The sequence below is a fragment of the Aulostomus chinensis genome, chromosome 1 (assembly GCF_037954235.1).
Source record: "Aulostomus chinensis isolate RoL2024-O1b breed Wild chromosome 1, RoL_Achi_v1.0, whole genome shotgun sequence".
Taxonomy (NCBI): domain Eukaryota; kingdom Metazoa; phylum Chordata; class Actinopteri; order Syngnathiformes; family Aulostomidae; genus Aulostomus; species Aulostomus chinensis.
In genome coordinates this window covers 51,888,576-51,912,918 of record NC_141320.1, presented here as the reverse complement: position 1 = coordinate 51,912,918, position 24,343 = coordinate 51,888,576, and the positions used below count along the sequence as shown (strand labels likewise).

Genomic DNA, 24,343 nt, shown 5'->3' with positions numbered 1-24,343 from the left:
GTTGAAGCTTCTCTGGTTGACCAATGTAATGGAGACCAAGGGTTCCATGACATCAATGATTAATTGAAGGTAGCATTTGTCTTGGTATTAACAGTTTATGTAAATTATAGGCACACACACATGTTAATGGTCAGGTTTATTGAATCGGAAAACATGTGAAACATTTTCTATGCCATGTGTTCCAGGGAGGGACCTGGGAAGTACAGGGGGACCGGCCATCCTGCCTGTGGAAAATGAAGACCCCAGTGTCAGTCAGTGGGAATCACTGTGCAAGGCCTGGTATTTAGTGTTGATCTAGTTTGTCTTATGTAAATGTGGCAGTTTCAGGCGTCACGGTCAGTCCTCACCTCTTCCTGGTGGTTTCCTTTAAGGGGGTGGAGCCAAAAGGGGAGAGTGGCCCAAGGAAGCTCCTTAGGAGATGTAGGTGCAAACCTTTGCTCCCAGATGGGGGAGGGGGTACAATCACAGGCAAGGTTCATTGAATGATTATGCATGTGGATGTATTATTGAGTTGGTGTAGTAGTCTGGAATCATGTATATATTTAGTCAGGTTAAGTTGTTGAGATGGTGCTGGTTTGATGTAAATATTGATTGTAGAGCATGGTTGTGGTCTCACCTCCACTCTATGGGCCATCCATCGTCATCTTCTGCTTATTCCTTACTAGTAAGGGTCACGGGGGGGGGGGGCTGGAGCCTTTCCCAGCATCTACGGGCGAGAGGCGGTGTTCACCCTGGACAGGTCGCCAGTCCATCGCAGGGCAAATATACAGAGACGAACAACCATTCACACTCACACCTACGGTCAATTTAGAGTATCAATCAGCCTCGTCCCCTAATTGCATGTCTTTAGACAGTGGGAGGAAGCCGGAGTACCTGGAGAGAACCCACGCAGGAACAGGGAGAACATGCAAACGCCACACAGAAAGATCCCACGCCTGAGCCGGGACCTTCTTGCTGTGAGGGCACAGTGCTGACCACTGCACCACCGTGCAGCCCCGCTATGGGCTGGTCTGTCTAATTTCCTGCAGCCAGGAGAGGATAAAAGGCAGTCAGCGGTTTTTAATGTAAGTTGATGGTGTCTCATGCAAGCTCTTTCAATACTCCAGTGGTGGTTTAAGTGAAGAAAAACATGGGTTAGTCAGTAGGACTCTGTGTGTGTGTGTGTGTGTGTGTGTGTGTGTGTGTGTGTGTGTGTGTGTGTATGTGTGTGTGTGTGTGTGTGTTTGTGTGTTTCCATGCAGACTTTCCCTTGTAACAACCGATTTGATTTGGAAACCATCTCATCTAAATCTCCTCTCCAAAACCCTCTTCTGCAACTTTGTACCCAAGTTGTCTCCTCATCAGGCACCACAGTATCCAGTAGGTTCAGTTAAAACAGTCATCAGTGATTAATGTTCATGTTCAATGATGAGGTTTTGATTTATTCTTCCAGAATCATCTGAACAAACCCTCCTCAACACAGTGAAGCCTTCATCTGACAGGAGGAGTTTTTTTTCCCCAGTGATTCCACTGATAATGAAAAGCTTCTTTTATCAGACTGGTCTGATAGGATCAACTACTGGTTGCTCTGGAGTGCAAACAGCAACCTGTCAGGAAACATTAGTCAGATCAAAGCCAAGATTAAAGCAAGAGCCTCCAGATCAAAGTCAGAATTGATGATGATGTCATCAGGGGGCTTTGATAGTGTATTTATTTGTACCTAAAATTCTGTCTTTGATCTCAGGAGGACATGAAAGAAACCCAATTGAGGAAAGTTGAGGAGAACATTCAGCTTCACTAGAAACACTTGAACTGTTGAACAGTAGAATTTGTTTGAAACAGTTTACAACACTGAGTGACAGGACTGAAGAGGGGAGATTTTTGTATTTTCAGTTTAATTCTAACTTAAAACTGGGCATGAATATTTTTAGTCGTTCATATTCTAACATACAGAGGAAGTCATGACATTCCCTTTTTTTTAACCTGTCCTGTTCAGGAAATGGAAATTTAGCTGCTATGTTGAATCAGAAAAACCTTTTGAAGTCTACTTTTGCTTCAGTCAGAAAGTGGACTGTTGTTAACTCTCACAATGGTTGGTGATTGTGGAGGAAGACAAAATCCTTATGAACCTCTTTTTAACAGACACACATTTCTAAAGACACTGGTTCATTTTATTTTTCTTCTTTTAGCAGAGGATGGTTTCGATCCATCGACCTCTGGGTTATGGGCCCAGCACGCTTCCTCTGCACCACTCTGCTCTACCATTGATGGTAACGTCTGCTAGCTTAGTCTGCTACTTTGATGGCTCTGCCTGCTCAAAGGTCCAGAACCCTGGATGTGGTGGTTCCTACCTGAACGTAGATTCTGTCAGCTCATGTTGTTAAATCAACTCACCAGGAACACCAGTAGATTTCAATGGACTGACAATGAGTCTCATTGAATGGTAAACATGTCAAATATGAAGTCATCACCTGAGGAGGTCTGCTGCTGGAATGAAGCTCCAGATATTCACAAGATATTCTAGATCTTAAAATAAAGCATTTTTATATTTGATTTATTGTTCATTAGCCTGCTTCACATTGTTTGATTCTATGTGTTGTATATCAATAGAACTTTGATCCACAACCTCCAAAAACACTCTTGTCCAACTTTTGTGCCCAGATTTTCTCCTCCTGAGGCACCAAATCAAGTCAAGTCATTTTATTTGTTTGAACCAAATCACAACAAAGTTCTCTCATGACTCTTTACTAGTAGTAAAGAAGTCTGCTTCTCCAGCTGAGTCAACAGATTCCTGTGTTGCTTGAGTCATTGTGTATCCTGGCTGCATTCAGCGCTTTCACCGCTGCAGCCTAGCTTGATTGCCAGTCAGGACAGGTGTTATTAAGAATGGAAGAGGGGACAGTTTTGGCAGGACAAGTTGCTCCACATTCAGGAGATGGTGGGAAGTTTCAAAGCTGCCATAAATCTTGATGACAAACTTCTTCACTGTGTGGGAGGTTCAGAGTCCCTGGTTTGATTGCAGCTTTGACCTGAGCAGGTGTTCATCCACATCTCAGTAACGGGACACTTTATCACACCAGTGGACAAACATCAGCATTCATCACCCAGCAGCTCCTCTGATCAACAGACCAAGCTGAAGTATTCTGAGAAGGAGGGCATGGATCCCTCTACCTCTCACATGCTAAGCTAGCACTCTACCATTGGAGCTAAGTCCCTGCTAATGAGCATCAGATAATGCAGGTTGACCTTCATGCAGGGTTGAATGAGCGTCACCACTTGAAGCTTCTCTGGTTCAACAAAGCCTTGGGACCAAGACAGGAATTGGAACCTGTGCAGGTCCAGACCCATACTGAAGTTGGTGGAGACAATTGTTTCAACCAGGGACTGAATGAAAAGACTTGCCCAGACTCCTGCTCGCTCTTCTGAACCGACCCCTCATCTCTGTGTGGAGTAAACATCAGAGGTGGGGGGTGCAGGTTCTGCTTTGACCTCCTGACCTCCTGGGTAAAGCAGTGGAGATGTTGAGCTTGAAGGAGTTGACGGCCTCCTTCATCTTCTCATTGGTTTGCTAAACTCAGCATCATGAAATGTTGCTGAAATTCAACATGTCAGCTGAGGCCAGAGATTCCTGCGTTCCCTGAGTTCTTGAGTGTCGTCTCTGTTGTTTGAAAGCACAAAGCTGTTCCTGATGGTCCAGTGTGTCAGATTCTGGGCTCCCACAGCTGTAACTGGGGTTTGAGCTCCGTTAAGGGACTGGTTTTGTGGAGAGAACCAAGCAGAAGAATTGACAGTTTCAGCAGGAAAGGTGACCATTGCTCCACAACCTCAGTCCCAGGATTCATTCCTGCCTCACCCAGCATGGCCCTATGATCAACAGAAATGAACTGCCAGTGGAGGTCCTCAGTAATCCAGGTCATGGTTTCTCTAGATTGCTGTGTTGTAGTCAGGACACTTGCAAATATCAGCCTCTTTCCTCCATGATCTCTCATTCTTTCTGTTCTCTCCATTTCTCCTCTTTGTTTCTACTCCTTGCTGACTGTTGTTCCTCATTTGTGGCAGAGTTCAGTCAGTGGACCAGACATTTTGCCACTACACTGTCCATCATCAGGGCATTTAACATCCAGGACTGGCTCCCAGATCATCGCCATGACCTCATCCCCTGCACCAGTGGACAGTTCATCAAGGATGGCAAACATGTGGGTCTCAATTCCCCTCCATCTTTGTAGGTTGGTTACATTTCCTCCTGGTCTTTAATCCATCTTTAGTTGACATTTTTCTGTTGAGCCCAGTTTGTTGACTGCCAGGCTGTCTTACTTTTCAATGGCACAGCAGCAGACAGCAAGAGGGTTGCTATGGTGCAGTTGGTAAAATCCCTATCAATGGTCTGCAGAAATATGCTGGGAGTTCTTTTTTATTATGAACCAGAATTCAAGGACTGACCAAGGAAACCACAGCACAGAATTTAGAGATCAAAGAAAGAAATCAAAGACAGAACCTGAAGATCAGGAAATGGCACAGATCAATGAGATCCATGGACTCATCAGTGAAGGTTTTCTTTCAGGACATTTTCTACCCAGAGTGATAAAAGCAGCCAACACCTCCAGCACAGAGAGGAGAGACCTGCCACACCTCTCCAGAGACCTGGGACATGATGGCAGTGGTGGGCTTTGAACCCACGCTTCCTCAGAGACTGGAGCCTAAATCCAGCACCTTAGACCACTCAGCCACACTACCTCACTGAGCAGGTCAGTGAGTTGGTCTGCTAAAGGCATGTTGAACAGGAAGTAACAATGATTTCAAACTTATTCTGAAGGGTGACCCCTTCCCTCCCGTGGTCACAGGAAGTGACGACAGCACCGCTTGAAGAAGCCAGGAAAGATATGGTAAAAGGACTCAATTTAAACAGAGCCTTTCTACCTCAGCATACCATGCTAGCAAACCTCCTTTTGTCTGGTTTGGACGGACAGACAGACAGACAGACTACTTTATTAATCCCTTTTGGACGTTCCGCGAGGGAAATTGCACTCTCCTCAACATACATTCACAGCACTGTTACCATAGATTAGACTAAAAATAGCAAAGAAGAAAAAACAAAGACTATATATATATATATATATATATATATATATATATATATATATATATATATATATATATATATATATATATATATATATATATGTATGTATGTATGTATATATATATATATATATGTATGTATGTATGTATATATATATATGTATACACATATATATATATATGCATATATACACATACATATATATATATGTATATATATATATATATACATACATATATATATATATACATATATATATATGTATGTATATATATATATATACATATATATATATATGTATGTGTATATATATATATATATATATACATATATATATATATATATGTATATGTATATATGCATATATATATATGTATATATATATATATACATACATATATATATATATATATATATATATACATACATATATATATATATATATATATATATATATATATATATATATATATATATATATATATGTATGTATATATATATATGTGCGGGTGCCTGTGTGTACCTGGATGGTTATGTATATGTGCATAGTGACAGGAATAATCATAATATTAATTGTTCTTAATTGTTATTATAACAATAATAATGATGATGATATAATATAATAATGATGATGATATAATATAAAACATATAATAGTTATAATAAAATAATAATAGCAGTAGTAACAAGAATTATATAATAATAATAATACAAAATAATAAATGCTCATGATAATTATTATGAGCAAACAGACATTATGAACAAGCATTACAAACATTGTTCATTACAAACATTATGCTCATAAATAATAAATGCTCATAATAAAAAATAATAAAATAATTATGATAATAATAATAATAATAATAATAATAATAATAATAATAATAATAATAATAAATAAAAAAAATAATGTACAGTCTCTTATATTGCACGAGTGTCCGGTTGTTATTGGGTTAAGCTAATGGTGCTCAGCCCTCTCCTACAGTCCTTCTGTTGGCCCTCCCCTCCTCCAGTGAGGAGTTTAACAGTTTAATGGCTCGGGGGATGAAGGAGGTCATCAGTCTGGTTGTTGTTTGGTGACTGTGGATGAACACACAGGAGAAGTTGAGCATGAATCTGTGTTCCTGTTCACTTGAATACATGCAGGAGTGTGAGGTGGAAATACTACTGTTTATTTTTGTTCTGATTTCAGAACTGTTGACACAACGGTGTCAGATTAAAGCATCTCCACCTTCCAGATGCTGGTCTCCTTCTGGGGTCCTGACTGACCTCCATCTTGTGTTCTGGATCCACCTGAACCCAGCAGCTCCAGATCCCTTCACTCCCTTACAGGGATAGAAAATGGCTGCTGGATGGAAGTCCCCCAACTGTGGCTGTTCTGAAACTCTTCTCCTCAGTCACTCCTGAGTTGACACTGAGATGGAAACTCTGAGTATCAGGTTCAGAACAGCTGATCTGAGTTGGTCCAATCAACTGTGAGTGTGTTCACCTTGAGTGTCACACGTGCACAACCACCACAAAATGACATCATAAATGGAGCCCTGATACCACAAGTCACCATGACAACCAAGAACAAAATAACAAGTTACTTTGAAACAAGACCTTCATATATTTATGATGACATCACCAATATGAGCCTTTTCTCTTTTCCAGGCTGTCTTACTTTTCAATGGCACAGCAGCAGACAGCAAGAGGGTTGCTATGGTGCAGTTGGTAAAATCCCTATCTATGGTCTGCAGAAATATGCTGGGACTTCTTTTTTATTATTAACCGAAATTCAAAGACTGACGAAAGACACCAAAGCACAGAATTTAGACATCAAAGAAAGAAATCAAAGACAGAACCTGAAGATCAGGAAATGGCACAGATCAATGAGATCCATGGACTCATCAGTGAAGGTTTTCTTTTGGTTCATGGTCACTTGTTGTCGTACTGGTGTGATGATGTCAGACCCTTCACATTCAGTTCAAACAGACTCCAAAGTGTAGCTGTGATGCAGAGGGCAGCAGCCTTGTGCTTGGTTCCGTCATGGTTCTCTGCATTGTTAGCAAACTCACCAAAGACCTCCCTGAAAGCAGGATGATTTTCCCAGAGTGCTTTTTTAACCAAGTACCAATTTGTCCCTCTTTAAAAAACAACAAACAAAGATGAGGTCAGACTGAGATGGACGAGATGATATGGATGTGATTTATGGCTTTCAAACACCAAATATTCAATTTTTCTTCAGGGCTTTTGAGAGGTTCTGGGTAATGAATGAAAATTTAAATTGGACAGAAACGACATGCGGGGTCACTGTGTGTGTTTACACGTGTGTGTATTTCTTGTTTTATGGTGTTGGAGACCATTTCCATCATCAACACTAATCAGGAGTCCTCGTCCTCATGGGGACCAAAGACCGGCCCTGATGCAGCTCAATGCAGTTTGTGAGTTCTTTCAGAGTGAAGGTCTGAATTGAGTTTAGTTTGAAATAAAGATTAAGATTCAGTTGGTTAAGATTAAGATTAAGATTAAGGTTAGGCTGCACATAGAATGAACTTGATCCAATGTTCTCATAAGAATAGCTGGGCACACCTGAGTGTGTTTAAATGCAGACTTCCTCTTGTGACAACTGATGTCATTGGAAACCATCTTGAGGAGATTTGGAGAAAGTTCAATCTTTTAGCTGCAGTTACAGCGATTTACAACACTGCAACAACAACAAAAAACACCCCTCCACAAACACTCTTGTCCAACATTTGTGCCCAAATTTTCTCCTCATGAGGCACCAAATCAGGTCAAGTCAGTTTTATTTGTTTAGAACCAAATCACTACAAAAACAGCCATTAAGTTGATCTGGTTGGCACTGGTATTTGTTCTTGCTGCAGCTCAGGAGTGATTCAGGAGAAGAGTTTCAGAACAGCCAAAGTTGGGGACTGGAATTCTAAAATGTCCCCTGGAACCAAACAACCTTGGGAGGTAAAACCTGCAATCATAGCCACTCAGATGCAGCAGCAGAAGAAGCTGTCATCTACCCTGACAGTCAGAGCATCAAGTCAAGAAAACATCACCATCTTGTAGTTCCAAACCTTCACCTGTCAGATTCAGCTACTTCTTATTGTGGGACTTTAAATTTGAACACAATGGAATTTGGACAAGGAGTTTTCCTTCAAGTCCAAACATCATCGTCCAGCCTCCAACCAGAGGTCCATCAGTTATCATGGAGCCACAGGTGGAGTCTGGATTCTTTTCTAGAATGAGACGGCAATGACAGTCCTGCCAAGTGACATCACTGACATGACAGGATGACTTCAGTCACGTGACAGGATGACTTCAGTCACATGACTGGATAACTTCAGTCACGTGACTGGATGACAGTGTAGATGCCAATGTAGAGGTTGGGGAAATAGTCTCTGAGAATCCAACTTGAAGCCACGCCCTCCTTGTTCTTCTAAAACCCAAACAGCGACCATCAGTCTCCCTCAAATCCTGTACTTGGTTCAATGTTGCTGTTCCATTTTGCAGCAGTAGGTGTCCTTGTGATACCAGGTTCAGTTCAAGAGTCCCAACTCCAGCTCATGTTGGTGACCTCAGTGGCAGGTAAAATGGCGCTTCAGTGGATCATGTGATCAACTCTTGTGTGTCCTCACTGCTCCACAGGTCTGTCAAATGTTCTGTAAAATAGTTGGACCCAGCAGAGCTGCTAGATTAGGAGTTGATGGAGTCGTTGCAGATACCAGGGTCCAAAGTCCAGCTTGAACCTGGTTTGTGCAGTTCTTTGTCAAGCTAGCAGCCATTCTTGTCACTGCCAAGCTAAAGTGACTTCTGTCAACAAAGGTAAACATACAAAAGGACATTTCTACTGGCAGTTCAAGATTTTGATCAAACTCCTTTTTCCAGGTCTGTCAAATGTTCTGTAAAATAGTTGGACCCAGCAGAGCTGCTAGATTAGGAGTTGATGGAGTCATTGCAGATACCAGTGTCCAGTTCCATCCTCACTACCCCTGGTGACCATGTCAAAGTGTCCTTGAGTAAGATACTGAACCCCTAAATACTTCTGATGAGTAGGTTGGCTCCTTGCATTGCAGCCTTCAGCATCAGTGTGTGAGTGTGTGTGAATGAGAGGACATTGTTCAGCTCCTTGAGTGCTGCTGAGGTAGAAAGGCTCTGTACAAATAGAGTCCTTTTACCATTTCTTTCCTGCCTCTAGCAGCGCTGTTGTCACTTCCTGTGACCGTGGAGGGAAGGGGTCCCCCTTCAGAATAAGTTTTATATCATGATGTTACTTCCTCTTCAACACTCCTTTAGCAGACCAACTCAGAGAATAGCTCAGTGAGGTAGTGTGGCCGAGTGGTCTAAGGCGCTGGATTTAGGCTCCAGTCTCTGAGGAGGCGTGGGTTCAAATCCCACCACTGCCATCATGTCCCAGGTCTCTAGAGAGGTGTGGCAGGTCTCTAACTGCCTCTCCTCTCTCTTCCACTGAGGTCTTCAAACCTGTGACCAGAAGAAGAATCCTCCTGTGAGTCCACAGACCTCAGCACTGCTGCTCTGACTACCAGGTTACCTCCTGGTTATCAGAGTGAAGTCATGGTGAGGTAGTCAGTTGTTCATTTTGTTTTATGACAGAGGCCTCATTGTGAATTAAATAATCCTATTTCTTTACTTGACGTTTCACGCTGTTTCGATTGAAAAAGACCAGTTCCTGGAGAAGATCTTCCAGGGGTCCAGGTTAAAGCGGTGCCCCAGCTGGCACCAGGCGCTGACCCAGGTCCTGCATGGGAGATACTGTCAGTTCTGTTCTGCCCTGCTCACAACCACAGGCTGGTGTTGAGGCCTGCAGCAACCAGGGCCCCAGTCACCAAGAGTATAAAGGCTGGTCATTGTGGCAGTGGGAGGAGTCAAAATGAAGACAGACCAATGTGAGCAGGACGTTACTGGAGAAGTCATCCATCCACTTTCTATTCTTATCCTTTAAGGGTCACGGGGGGGGGGGGGGGCGATCCCAGGTGACATTGTTCAAGAGGCAGGGTTCACCCTGGACAGGTCACCAGTCCATCAGGAGAAATGAGGTGGTCGGTATCATGCAACCTAAACTAAAACATTAGCCGGATCAAATTCAGATTAAAGCAAGAGTCTCCAGATCAAAGTCAGAATTCCTGATGATGTCATCAGGGCTTTGACAGTAGCTAGAATTCTGTCTTTGATCTCAGGAGGACATGAAAGAAACCCAATTGAGGAAAGTAGAGGAGAACATTCAGCTTCATTAGAAACACTTGAACTGTTGAACAGTAGAATTTGTTTGAAACAGTTTACAACACTGAGGGACAGGATTGAAGAGGGAAGAGTTTTCTACTTTAAATTTAATTCTATCAAGTCAAGTCAATTTTATTTATTTTGTGCCAAATCCCAACAGAAGTTATCTCATGACACTTTACAAGTTTATCTAATGAGACAGGTACCCTGGAAGGTATCACCTTGGCCCCCAGCACCACCCTAAGGAACCTAGGAGTTCTCTTTGATCAGGATCTGTCCTTTCATGCCCACATTCAGCAAATTTCTAGGACTGCTTTCTTTCATTTGTGAAACATTGCTGAGATCAGACACATCCTGTCTCAAAAAGATGCAGAAGAACTACTCCATGCCTTTGTCACTTCCAGGCTGGATTACTGCAATTCCCTCCTATCAGGCTGCACCAGGAGGTCCCTAAAGACTCTCCAGCTGGTCCAGAACACTGCTGCCTGACTAGAACTAGTAGAAGAGACCATGTCTCTCCTGTACTGGCCTCTCTGCATGGCTCCCTGTCAAATTTAGAAGAGAATTCAAAATTCTCCTTCTACCATCAAAGTCCTTAACAGTCAGGCTCCTTCATACCTGACAGAGCTCATAGTTCCATATTATCCAGCTAGAACCCTTCACTCCCAGGATGCAGGGTTACTGGTGGTTCCTAGAGTTCTAACAGTAGACTGGGAGCCAGAGCCTTCAGCTATCAGGCTCCCCTCCTGTGGAACCGTCTCACAGTTTCAGTCCAGGATGCAGACACCCTCTTGACCTATAAGAGCAGACGAAAGACCTTCCTTTTTGATCAGGCTTACAGTTGGGCTGCTTAGGCTGGCCCTTAGATATGCTGCTATCGGCTTAGACTGCTGGGGGATCTCCCATGGTGCACTGGGCTTCTCTCTCCTCCTTTCTGTCCTCCTATATGTGTCATACATAAATCATACTCATATGTATTACTAACTCGTCTCCTTCTCCAGAGCCTTCAGGCTCCCCTCATCCCAGATGTGGGTGCTGCTGGAGGAGGCTGCAGACCTGAAGAGGCTCAAGCTGCCACCCATAGCTCCACCTGCTCACCGTCTGTCCATCAGTCTCTTCACTTCTCTCTCTCTTTATCTCTGTCCCTCTCTTTCCTTCTGCATATCTGTCTTCCTCCATTATCTGTCTTTGTCTCTGCCCTGCTCTCCTGCTCTCTTTCCCTCCAACTGGTCAAAGCAGAAGGCCGTCCCCACTGATCCTGGATCTGCTCGATGTTCCTGTCTGTTAAAAGGAAGGTTTTTGTCGCTGCTGTTGCAGGATGTGCTGCTGATGGAGAATTGTTGGGTGGAGGTTCATTGAAGGAGTTTGGTTCTAGACCTGCTCTACTAGTAAAGAGTCATGAGAGAACTTTTGTTGTGATTTGGTGCAATACAAATAAAACTGACTTGACCAGTGTTATTTGTGGTCTTTTGTTAATTGCATGCCACATGAAATTATTAGTGGTCACTTTTCTAGCGACTGTCTCACAGTGGCAAGACAAGAACACTTCTACTTTTAATGTTGACAGTTTGTTCAACACTAAACTTCATCCAGTACCATGTTGTCAAACACTGGAACCTCCACAGCACCTGAACAGGGACTTGAACCCTGGACCCTCAGATTAAAAGTCTGATGCTCTACCGTCTGAGCTACTCAGGCTCTTTCTACAGCATTGAGACAGGAAAAGAAACACCTGTGAAGGTCAAACTGATGCTTTCTTGACTTGTTCAGTCCTCCATGTTAAAGTCCACCATGCTTTTGATTGGCTCTGATTCTCTGTGGCAAAATCCAACAAGAGGCTCCAAAAATGTCCTGAATGTCACAAGAATGCACAGGACAAGATGTTAGTTTCCTTCATGTCTGCAGTTCCTCCACTGGAAAGTAAAGTCAATGCTGCTCCTCTGCTGAAACCTGGGATCGGACCAGGGACCTTTAGATCTTCAGTCTAAGGCTCTCCCAACTGAGCTGGTTCAGTTCTGAGTGAGGGCCCTGCTTCTGTCATTTATAATCTCTTCCACTCTCACTGGACCTGAGAGAGGATTGGAGCTTCTGAAGTCCTGACACAAATCAAACCAGGGACTTTGAACTACACAGTGAAGGAGTTGGTCATCAAGGTCGATGGCAGCTTATTAAGTTCTATCTTTGATCAAATATAAGAAATGTAAATGAATTCAACATTGATTGCATTTCTCTCCTTTCTTTGGTGCCCTCAGACTTTCTGAGAACTGTAGGAGGAACTGCTCTCTGTTCATTCTGCTCAATGGAGGAAGGAACGGAGCTCTAAGTTTTCCAGTTCCTACATCAGTGAATGGACTTTCTGTGCTGCAAGGAACCAAAGCTACTGAGGAGGATTACAGAGTTTGTCCTTGCTGGAGTCAGTGACTTAATAGAGTCTAACAAAGGGTTGAACCTGAATGAGACAGTCACCCTTCAACATGGGGCCATAGCAGAGTGAACCAAGAACACTACAATGGGGGTGAGAGTGGAGCCATGATGGATTCACAGTTCATCACCTCCACCATCATGTGGACCACCTGATCACCTCTCCCTCAACCTCTAAATAAATCATTCCCTGACCAGGAATCAAAACCGGGCCGCGGTGGTGAGAGCGCCGAATCCTAGCCACTAGACCATCAGGGACCACACTGAGCTCTCCAACAAAAGAGACTATACACAATGACTCAAGAACACAGGACTCTGTTGTCTCAGCTTGAGATGCAGAGGGTCCACCAAGACCACCACACACCTCAGCCCCCTAAAGACAGTCCACCCCCAGGATCAGCTTCTATCACTCAGTGGTCCAGAACCATCATGAAGCCTGATCATGAATGTGAGCAAAGCTCTTGGAACAGGCCTGCTGCCACCACAACTAAGATCCTGCAGGTCACTAGAAACTCCAGTGTCCAGCTGACAGTGGACGTTCCTCTGATCTGTGGTGGTGCTGAGTTTAGCAAACATCTCCAACAAGAAGATGAAGGAGGCCATCAACTCCTCCAAGCTCAACATCTATACTGGCTTTACTGGGAGATCAGGAGGTCAAAGCAGATCTTCCCCCTCCACCTCAGATGGTTTCTACTCACAGAGATGAGGGACCAGTTCAAACCAGCTACCTGGAGCTCCCTTAAGCCATTGTCCCCCTCAGCTAACATCTGGATCTGGACCTGCACCGGTGCTGACTTGTGTCTTGAGTCCCCAGAGTTTGTTGAACCAGAGAAGCTTCAACTGGTGGCGGTCGTACAACCAAGCGTGAAGGTGAGCCTGCATTGTCTGATCTGGAGCTAACAGGAATTAGCAAGTTAGCAACTGTTCTAGAGTTGCTGCTGAGTTGAATTTGAATTTATTTGTTAAAATGTTCCAGTTTCTATGAGGTCAGGGAAGACTGGTGTGGATCCAAAGGTCCCTGGTTGGATTCCCACCTCTCACAGAGGACCTGATGCTTCACGTGAGCTGTGGGATTAGTCTTTACTGCTGAGACAGAAAGAATCCTCCCACATTGGCTTCTTTTAACTGTCAACATTGGTTTGGCTCATTGGAACATTTTTAAACCCTCGTTGCTCAGATTTTCCATTAATTTGATCATGACTTTTGACAAATGTTCTGTTTATTGATTAAATAATCACTTCAGTTATGAATTTAGTGAGTCAACCAGATTTGGTCCATGACAAAAGTTAGTCTGGTTATTATTCAGTTTCCTTCCAGTTGGAACACACACACACACTTGCACACACACACACACACACACACACACACACACACACACACACACACACACACACACAAACACACACACAAACACACATTCACACATTTTGTGAACCAACTCAGGAGTCATCAGGTGTTTTACTCAGAGGGATTCATTCATGATAAATGAGCATGGAGGAGACCCAGTAATCATCAACACAAGCGTCACATGAGCAGGTCACCACCCACTTTTATTGATTGGTTCTTGTAAGAATCACTCCTAACGCCATCAGGATGTCATTTTTTGTCCTGCCCTGTCTCAACTGTTGGAGCACAACTACAGCCTGAACTCTGCCACTACCTTATCCCTCCCTAACAACCTCATACAGACCCACTATCTGGACTAGCCTGACCCCCCTGACCCTCATCAGTCACTCGTAGCGCCTCCCACTGGAAGGAATAGGAGCATCTGTGAGCTCTGACTGTTGGGATGGACATCCATGTGATGAAGAGCTGTTTTAAACAGGGAATCAGTTGACCTCTTGACCTGTGTGGGCAGGTACAGAGGGACGATTCCATCATGAACAATAATATTACTAAACAAATGGGTCTTTAGCTTCTTTCTGAAGGCGTCCTCAGCGTCCTCATGTCCAGTGGGAGAGCGTTCCAGAGTCTAGGAGCTGCAACCTGGAAGGTTCACTCTCCTTCACTGAGGCTGAATCCCTGTGGTCAGTGAGGATAAGGGACCCCACAGGTATCACTAAAGTGCTTTAGACTGCAAAGCACTCAGCTAATCAAGCTGGGATCAACTGCTGTGGTGATCAAGGTATCATCATATATAACAAACAAAGAAAACAAAGTTGAGGAAAAGCACACAAAGAAGAAACTATGAACATAAACAGAGCATCTTCTACACCAGATGTCTCACGGCTCAGTAGACCTCTGGTTTGACCCGTAGCAGGTCCAGTCTCCAGGGTGCCCCCATCATTCTGCTTTTCAGTTGCAGGACATGCAGCAGAATCCCATCGCTCCTCTGCAGAAGAACATATGAGAGCGTCTGCTTGCTCTTCTCTGGCTGGACGTAGGGGAGAGTCTGTTTGCTCTTCTCTGGCTGCATGTAGGGGAGAGTCTGTTTGCTCTTCTCTGGCTGGACGTAGGGGAGAGTCTGTTTGCTCTTCTCTGGCTGGACATAGGGGAGAGTCTGTTTGCTCTTCTCTGGCTGGACGTAGGGGAGAGTCAGCTTGTTCTTCTCTGGCTGGACGTAGGGGAGAGTCTGCTTGCTCTTCTCTGGCTGGACGTAGGGGAGAGTCTGTTTGCTCTTCTCTGGCTGGACATCGGGGAGAGTCTGCTTGCTCTTCTCTGGCTGGACGTCGGGGAGAGTCTGCTTGCTCTTCTCTGGCTGGACGTAGGGGAGAGTCTGCTTGCTCTTCAGAAGTTTGCTGGACCTTCACTTGAAGGTCATGATTTTCCTCTTTCAAACAGCTTTTTAAATCATGAAGATTTCCCAGGATTTCCCACTGAGCACTGTTCCTTTTCTTCTTTTTTGTTCTCACTGCACATAGAAGACTCTGAACTACACCGTTCAGACTCTCACTCTTTGTGGGGTCCTGGTCCTTCCTTGATTCGAGGTGGGCCAACTCTGCAGTGAAGGTCTCTGTCTCCTGAGATGCAGTAGAAACTCGTCTCCTCAAACATCCATTTTCTTCCTCTCTCTCCTCACTCTGAGATCTCAGCTGTTCAAGAGTCATCTTCTTCTCAGTGAGTTCTTCTCTCATTTTGTTCTTCTCTGCCTGGATGGAGTTGAGCTCACACTTGAGGTCACACTTCTCCTTGTAAACCATCTTCACCTGAAGCTGAAGATTGTGGACTTGTGTGTTCAGGTCTCTGATCTGAGTCTGGTTCTCCTCCCTCACAGATTCAAGGTTGCCCACCATGGCAGACATGTTCTCTACCAGCTGATATGCAATAATCTTCTCTTGTCCAAGACTAGAAACCTGTCCCCACCATTTCTGGTTTTCTGTCCATCTCTTGTCACACAGAGACTGAAGCTGATCAAGTGCACTTTTCTTCTCAGTCAGGTCTTCCTCAAGACATTTCATCTCCATCTGTTCACTCTCCCTCAGAGACTGAACCTGGGTCAGCTCTTTTCTGAGCTCATTGTTCTCTCCATCAACCTTCCTCCCCTCACACTGAAGACTGTGGACTGTTGCGTTCAGATCTTCTATCTGAGTCTGGTTCTTGTCCTGGACCGTTTTGAGGTTGGCCACCACAGCAGTGAGGTTCTGGAGCTCCTGGATTGCTCTTTTATTCTCACGTTCAAGAGTAGAAACTTGTTCCCTCAAGTTCTGGTTTTCTGTCTGTGTGTTGTCACACAGAGACTGAAGCTGCTCAAGGGCAGCTTTCTTCTCAGTCAGGTCTTCCTGCTCTGTCAGCCTTAGAGATGAAGGAGCAGGATCACATTGACCAGGATCATTCAGTGGATAAATACAGCTCCTACTGAGATCCACCAGATCTCTGAATGCTCCAACTACACAATCCAATGGAGTCATAGCCTTCTGTCCTGGGTTGATCTGAAGATCTTGAGCCAGACTAAATCTCCTGGAACTGTCAAGTGTTTAAAGACCAAAACTGCCCCATAAATGTGGAGTCTGGATTCTTTTCTAGAATGTGACGGCAATGACAGTCCTGCAGAGTGACATCACTGACATGACTGGATGACTTCAGTCACATGACTGGATGACAGTGTAGATTCCAATGTAGAGGTTGGGGAAATAGTCTCTGAGAATCCAACTTGAAGCCACGCCCTCCTTGTTCTTCAAAAACCCAAACAGCGACCATCAGTCTCCCTCCAATCCTGTACTTGGGTTCAATGTTGCTGTTCCATTTTGCAGCAGTAGGTGTTGCTGTGATACCAGGTTCAGTTCAAGAGTCCCAACTCCAGCTCATGTTGGTGACCTCAGTGGCAGGTAAAATGGCGCTTCAGTGGATCATGTGATCAACTCTTGTGTGTCCTCACTGCTCCACAGGTCTGTCAAATGTTCTGTAAAATAGTTGGACCCAGCAGAGCTACTAGATTAGGAGTTGATGGAGTCGTTGCAGATACCAGGGTCCAAAGTCCAGCTTGAACCTGGTTTGTGCAGTTCTTTGTCAAGCTAGCAGCCATTCTTTTCACTGCCAAGCTAAAGTGACTTCTGTCAACAAAGGTCAACATACAAAAGGATATTTCTGCTGTCAGTTCAAGATTTTGATCAAACTCCTTTTTCAGAGCTGGAACCTTCCTCTTGTGTCAGCTTTCTGTTCCCATCTCTATGGTAACGGTCAGTTTTGACCCACGTCTTCAATCAGCTGTCAAATAAACTAAAACAGTTTTCTATCCTCCAAGTTGTTTCCATCTCTTGGTGACCTTGTTAGGCTTCCTTATCCATGGAAATATTGATTGATTGATTGATTGTTTGTGTTTAGATGCATGTGTGACACTTCTGAGTGTTCTTTCCAGAAATGTTTCCTGCAGTTGAAGCACAATCCGTTTGTCCTGCTGTCCTGACTGCTTGGGCAGTCCTGACACCTCTTTCTTCTGGAACCAGATCCTGAGTGGGGTTGTGGCTGTGGCTGTTCTGGTTGGTGTTGAGGCAGGGCTGCTGAGGAGGACGCTGTTGCACTCTTGGTGGATGTGGGTCCACAACACAAATGCATTCTATGCAGACACATCAAGGATGGTCTTTGTTTGTTGTGTTGTTGTGCAGGTCGATGGGAGAACGAGGCTGATGAGAGTCCCTGAAGCTCCCATGACTGGGAGAGGAGCTGCTGGCAGTGTTGCTGACAGTGCACTTCTGACTCCAGGTTTGGCTCTGTATGTTGCTTTATCATCTTATTTTGATAACTGGTCCAGACAGACCCTCACTATTTGATCATTCAGTGAACAACATTTGTTGGTTTGATTTGGTTTAACTAGAGGTTCTTGACAAAGTCAGAAAGACTTGATGCAGTCAACAAATTGATGTGCTTCTTTGCTGCATTTAAAACCTCCAACAGGTCACACAGGAGGAAGGTTAAATCATGTGACCATCATCATAACAGCTGTTGACCTTGTTTAACTAGTTGATGGTGCTAAATATCACCAGCTTGCTAACGTTAACTAGCTAATGTTGCTAGCCAGCTAATATTATTTTCTAACTTCAGGCCTAAATTTGGGATTGACTGTTAAAATTGTTCACCTCACCTTTGTAACACCAGGTTTTGTCTTGATGATGTCATTGTAACTGCCTTTCTGATTCTAAAATATAAATGCATCCAAGAATAAAAAGTCAAACTGCCCCTCCATGGAAACATCATATTTAATATACTGCAATATTCTTTTCCAGTGTACTACACTATATTTTTGTTTTATCAGAGAGACTTTAATGTCTGTCTTTGATCTCTAAACTCTGACTCTGATGTCATTGGTGGTGACTGAATTCTACCCCCTGACAGACTGGGAAGGCTCATATTGGTGATGTCATCATAAATATATGAAGGTCTTGTTTCAGTGAATTGAAGTGAAATAACTTGTTATTTTGTTTGTTGTTGTCATGGTGATTCGTGGTATCAGGGCTCCATTGATGATGTCATTTTGTCATGGTTGTACACATGTGACACTCAAGGTGAACATACTCACAACTGATTGAGTATCAGGTTCAGAACAGCTGATCTGACTTGGTCCAGAGTTTCCATCTCAGTGTCAACTCAGGAGTGACTGAGGAGAAGAGTTTCAGAACAGCCACAGTTGGGGGACTTCCATCCAGCAGCCATTTTCTATCCCTGTAAGGGAGTGAAGGGATCTGGAGCTGCTGGGTTCAGGTGGATCCAGAACACAAGATGGAGGTCAGTCAGGACCCCAGAAGGAGACCAGCATCTGGAAGGTGGAGATGCTTTAATCTGACACCGTTGTGTCAACAGTTCTGAAATCAGAACAAAAATAAACAGTAGTATTTCCACCTCACACTCCTGCATGTATTCAAGTGAACAGGAACACAGATTCATGCTCAACTTCTCCTGTGTGTTCATCCACAGTCACCAAACAACAACCAGACTGAAGAACTCCTTCATCCCCCGAGCCATTAAACTGTTAAACTCCTCACTGGAGGGGGGGAGGGCCAACAGAAGGACTGTAGGAGAGGGCTGAGCACCATTAGCTTAACCCAATAACAACCGGACACTCGTGTAATATAAGAGACTGTACATTATTATTATTATTATTATTATTATTATTATTATTTTTATTATTATTATAACTATTATATTTTATTATATTATATCATCATCACCATTATTATATGATATCATCATCATTATTAGTGTTATTATTATTATTATTGTTATAATAACAATTAAGAACAATTAATATTATGATTATTCCTGTCACTATGCATATATACATAACCATCCAGGTACACACAGGCACAGGCACGTGTATATATGCATATATATATATATATATATATATATATATATATATATATATATATATAGTCTTTGTTTTCTCTTCTTTGCTATTTTTAGTCTAATCTATTGTAACAGTGCTGTGAGTGTATGTTGAGGAGAGTGGAATTTCCCTCGCGGAACGTCCAAAAGGGATTAATAAAGTAGTCTGTCTGTCTGTTTGTCTGTCTGTCTGTCTGTCCAAACCAGACAAAAGGGGGTTTGCTAGCATGGCTGCTGAGGTAGAAAGGCTCTGTTTAAATTGAGTCCTTTTTCCATTTCTTTCCTGGCTTCTTCTAGCGGCGCTGTCGTCACTTCCTGTGACCGTGGAGGGAAGGGGTCACCCTTCAGAATAAGTTTGAAATCATTGTTACTTCCTCTTCAACATGCCTTTAGCAGACCAACTCACGAAACAGCTCAGTAAGGTAGTGTGGCTGAGTGGTCTAAGGTGCTGGATTAAGGCTCCAGTCTCTGAGGAGGTGTAGGTTCAAATCCCACCACTGCCATCATGTCCCAGGTCTCTGGAGAGGTGTGGCAGGTCTCTCCTCTCTGTGCTGGAGGTGTTGGCTGTTTTTGTCACTCAACAATGTGCAGTAACGCTGAGCTGCCTTCAAGCCAACAACATGGGCACAGTGTACCCAGAGCCACAGGCTCCTCCCAGTATATGCAGCACTGCCAGTGACCTCTGCTCCAGTGTAACGGTGACGCTCCAAACTGAAGCTGATCCAGGACCAGCTCAGGAGGAGCCATGGAGCAGACAGGCTCTCTGATTTAATGCTGCTGTCTGTTGAGAGGAACATCCCAGTTGACTCCAACAAGGCTGCTGATGTCTTCAAACCCAGGACCAGAAGAAGAACCCTCCTCTGAGTCCACAGCCCTGAGCACCGCTGCTCTGACTACCAGGTTACCTCCTGGTTATCAGGGTGAAGTCATGGTGAGGTGGTCAGTTGTTCCTTGGGTTTTATTACAGAGGCCTGGGAGTTAAACACTGAAGTAAATCATTTTAATTCTTTACATGAAGTTTCCTGCTGTTTAGCTGGAAATGTTTGACAACTTCCTCCATGCTGGTGCCCCATCACACACAACAGGTGCACTTGTCCTCTTTTCACCTCTGACCCTCAAACATTCAATAATGTCCACAACTTTGGCACCAGGAAGACAGCAGGTGATGGCACCTGGGAGTTCAACAGACCTGATGACTGAACCACCAATCACAAGGATTTCAGCCTCCATTGTAAACAGAGAGTTTAGATGAGAGAGAACCTGCTGTCAGCCTCACCAGTCAGGACAGTGGCAGAGGCACCAGAGTTGAATGAAGCAGGACCACCTGGCAGGTCTCAGCTGGAGGTGATGACATCACTTGTCCTCTTTTCACCTCTGACCCACAAACATTCCACCAGTGAACGTCCAGAGACTGAAGCATCAACAGTTCAGCAACAATGAATTCTTCAAATCACCTCTGAAATAAGAGATGAATCTTTACCTGCTGAGGCTTCAGAGCCAAATTGTGAACCTTCAACACTCACATTCCTGTTCTTGTCTCAATCCTGCTCTCCTAAATCAAGACCTGTTCAATAGATGGTAGAGCAGAGAGGAGCAGAGGAAGAGAGCTGGGCCAGAACCAGCGGTTGATGGATCAAAACCATCCTCTGCTAAAAGAAAGGAGCCAAATAAACCTGGTTGTTTTGAAATGTGGATCTGTTAAAAAGAGGTGGAAATCAGAATTCAAACCAACTGCTGAGTTGTCCAACCAGCCGTCACATCACCTCCTGAGCTCTCAGCCTCCTCTTGACCAGGTTCTGGATGCTGATTCAGCAGGAGACAGGAAAGTAATCAATGTTGAAGGAATTTCAAAGCGTCCATCAACCTGCAGGACAAACTCCTTCACTGTGTGGGAGGTTCAGAGTCCCTGGTTTGATTGCAGCTTTGACCTGAGCAGGTGTTCGTCCTCATCTCAGTAACAGGGGACACTTTATCACAGCAGTGGACAAACATCAGCATTCATCACCCAGCAGCTCCTCTGATCAACAGAACAAGTTAAAGTATTCTGAGAAGGAGGGCATGGATCCCTCTACCTCTCACATGCTAAGCTAGCACTCTACCATTGGAGCTAAGTCCCTGCTAATGAGCAGCAGATGATGGAGGTTGACCTTCATGCAGGGTTGGATGACCTTCACCAGTTGGAGCTTCTCTGGTTGACCAACATGTGGAATCTCTTTCAATACTCCAGTGGTGTTTAAGTGATGAAAATATGGGTTAGTGACTGGGAGTGTGTGTGTGTGTGTGTGTGTGTGTGTGTGTGTGTGTGTGTGTGTGTGTGTGTGAGTGTGTGTGTGTGAGAGAGTGTCTGTGTGTGTGTTTGTTTGTGTGTTTATATGCAGATTTTTCCCTCGAACAATGGTTTTTATTTGAAGCAAGAAAGCAAGAGCCTCCAGATCAAAGACAGAATTGATGATGATGTCATCAGGGCTTTTATTGTTTATTTATTTGTACCTAGAATTCTGTCTTTGATCTCAGGAGGACATGAAAGAAACTCAACTTTGAAAAGTATATGAGAGCATTCAGCTTGGTTAGAAAACATTTTGACTGTTGAACAGTAGAGTTTGTTAGAAACAGTTTACAACACTTAGAATTAAATTGAAGATACAAAAACCTTCCACACTTAAATCCTGTCTCTAACTTCAAACTGGGGATGAACATTTTTATAATCAATCTGTCTCTATGTGTTGGCCCTGCCATGGACTGGTGACCTGTCCAGGATAAACCCCGCCCCTCACCTGAAGGCTGCTGGGATAGGCTCCACCCCCACTAACCATTGCAGATCATCAATAACCAAAGCTACTAAGGAGGATTACAGAGTTTGGGAGTCAGTGACTTAATAGAGTCTAACAAAGGGTTGAACCTGAATGAGACAGTCACCCTTCAGTCCTTTTCCCTGTTTGAGGACGTCACCATTGTGGATACGGTTCCCCCTATTCCTTAAGATAGCCAACTGAATCCTTCGCTCTTTAGAGCCTTTTAGGAATGCAACTGCTCCAGCCACATCTGGCCTATCTTTATGTTTAGACTCTCAATGACGAGCCATTTTATGGTCAGGTTTTGAACAAAATGCACGATAAAATGTTTTATTGTACAATCTGCTGCCATCGTGTTTTTTTTAAGCATAGGGATGGTATCTCAGGTCCCAGGTGATTTTATGCATTCAGTGTGCTTGGGTGCTGTAAGGACACTTCTGAACATTTGGCTTAGGGGGCCTCTCAAATTCCCTTTACCTGCCGGCCTTGTCAACCGGATGTCTGACTGTTTGACAGGTTTACGCAATCATACTCCTGTAGAATTTGCCAGGAAACCTGAACACTGAGGGAACTTGATAGGTGGAAAGCAACCGGATTTAGGATGTTTTACTGTACATTGGGCCTGTCATTCTACCTTCATACCTGGACGCAAACATCTACAAAAATGTCATGCTGCTGTTTTCTGGCATTGCCATTTTAGTCAGCCAACACTCTCTTCATTGCACTGGCAGTATTCTGAGACATTGCAGCAGATGTCTGAGACACTGGACCAGAGAGGAAGACCTGCTCAGCCTCCTGCATGGACCAGTTCTGCAGCTCAGTGATGATGACGAGGGATTCAGCATCGAGTTCATTTTAAACTTTTTGGAGGAAACACCTGTAAATTAACCAGCAGTTACTGGTGATGCTTCACAGTTTCCAAGCTCAAACGGCCTCCTGCTTGTTGGACTCACAATTTCCAAAAAATGCAGACATCAAAAGTCAAATCATGTTTTTGTTTGGTTTTGTGTTGTTTTGTTTTTTACTGGAGGAAAACTTCAAATTGTGATGATGTGTCTGACTTAGAAACTGAACCCCCAAAAATCAAAAAGTCTCCTTCTTCTGTGCCGTGATCTCAGAGCTGATCATGATTGATCTCATCAATAATCCTTGGCAGCCGACCAGTCACACACAGCCCCCCCCCCCACACACACACTGAGACATGCAGCAGCTCACAGTAACTGCCTCCGTCACACAGCAGATAGACTCCTTTCTATAACAAGATAAGCAGTAGAAATGGATGGAAGTGATGATGAACTGATGAACAGGTGATTTGTCCAAAAGTCAACATCAGATTCATTTCCAATCTGTGGAAGCAGTTTCATCTTGAGGTTCCAGGTAAGAACAGCCAGCTGTGGGCTGACACACATCTCTTCAGGAGCACTTCTATGCTCCAAACTTGCCAGGTTGAATTGTGTCTGTATTCTGAGGGCAGCAGGAGGACGGAGGAGTGAGGACACACACATTTGGAACTGAGAGCAGCTGTGTGTGGGATGTCCCCAGCAAAAATAAAACCAGCTCCTTCATGCTGACGATGAAGGCTCACAGTCACACTGACCCTGCTACAAATACTTTGATATGCAACAGACTGGTTTCTCTTCTGGTAGTTTGTTATCAACTGTTGTCACATTTAAGGATCAATTTAGCTGTTAAGATGAAGGCTCCAAAGGACCAGCTGGAGATGCCAGGGATTGAACCTGGGGCCTCATACATGCAAAGCATGCGCTCTACCACTGAGCTACATTCCCTCTGTCAAAGTCACTGTTTAACTGATGCAGGAACACAAACACAGACACAACATTTTTATTCTTCATTTTAGAGAAAAAAGGAAGTCAGCCTGTGATCTCAAAGGCTCTGTGATCTCAGGAGTTTCACTGTGATGTCAGCCCACACAGCCTTAGACCACAGAGGCAAGTCAGGCTCCAGGAAGCTGAGGCTGCTCCGTTCTCAGTCCAGTCCAGAGTGAAGGTTTTCCTCTCAGAAGCTTTCCAATCCAGCCCAGATCCTCTCTGACTAGCAGGAGTCTTTGACCAGGAAATGAGAA

The 24,343-nt window shown here is 44.0% G+C and overlaps 3 non-coding genes across 3 annotated transcripts; 1 reads left to right on the top strand and 2 right to left on the bottom strand.

Moving 5' to 3' along the window:
• Positions 1 to 9,371: 9,371 nt before the first annotated feature.
• trnal-uag (transfer RNA leucine (anticodon UAG)) lies at positions 9,372 to 9,453 on the top strand. Its single transcript has one exon. It is a non-coding gene; the product is annotated as a tRNA-Leu (tRNA).
• Positions 9,454 to 11,913: 2,460 nt separating this feature from the next.
• trnak-uuu (transfer RNA lysine (anticodon UUU)) lies at positions 11,914 to 11,986 on the bottom strand. The gene has a single exon. It is a non-coding gene; the product is annotated as a tRNA-Lys (tRNA).
• An 11,989-nt stretch (positions 11,987 to 23,975) lies between these two features.
• trnaa-ugc (transfer RNA alanine (anticodon UGC)) lies at positions 23,976 to 24,047 on the bottom strand. The gene has a single exon. It is a non-coding gene; the product is annotated as a tRNA-Ala (tRNA).
• Positions 24,048 to 24,343: the final 296 nt, after the last annotated feature.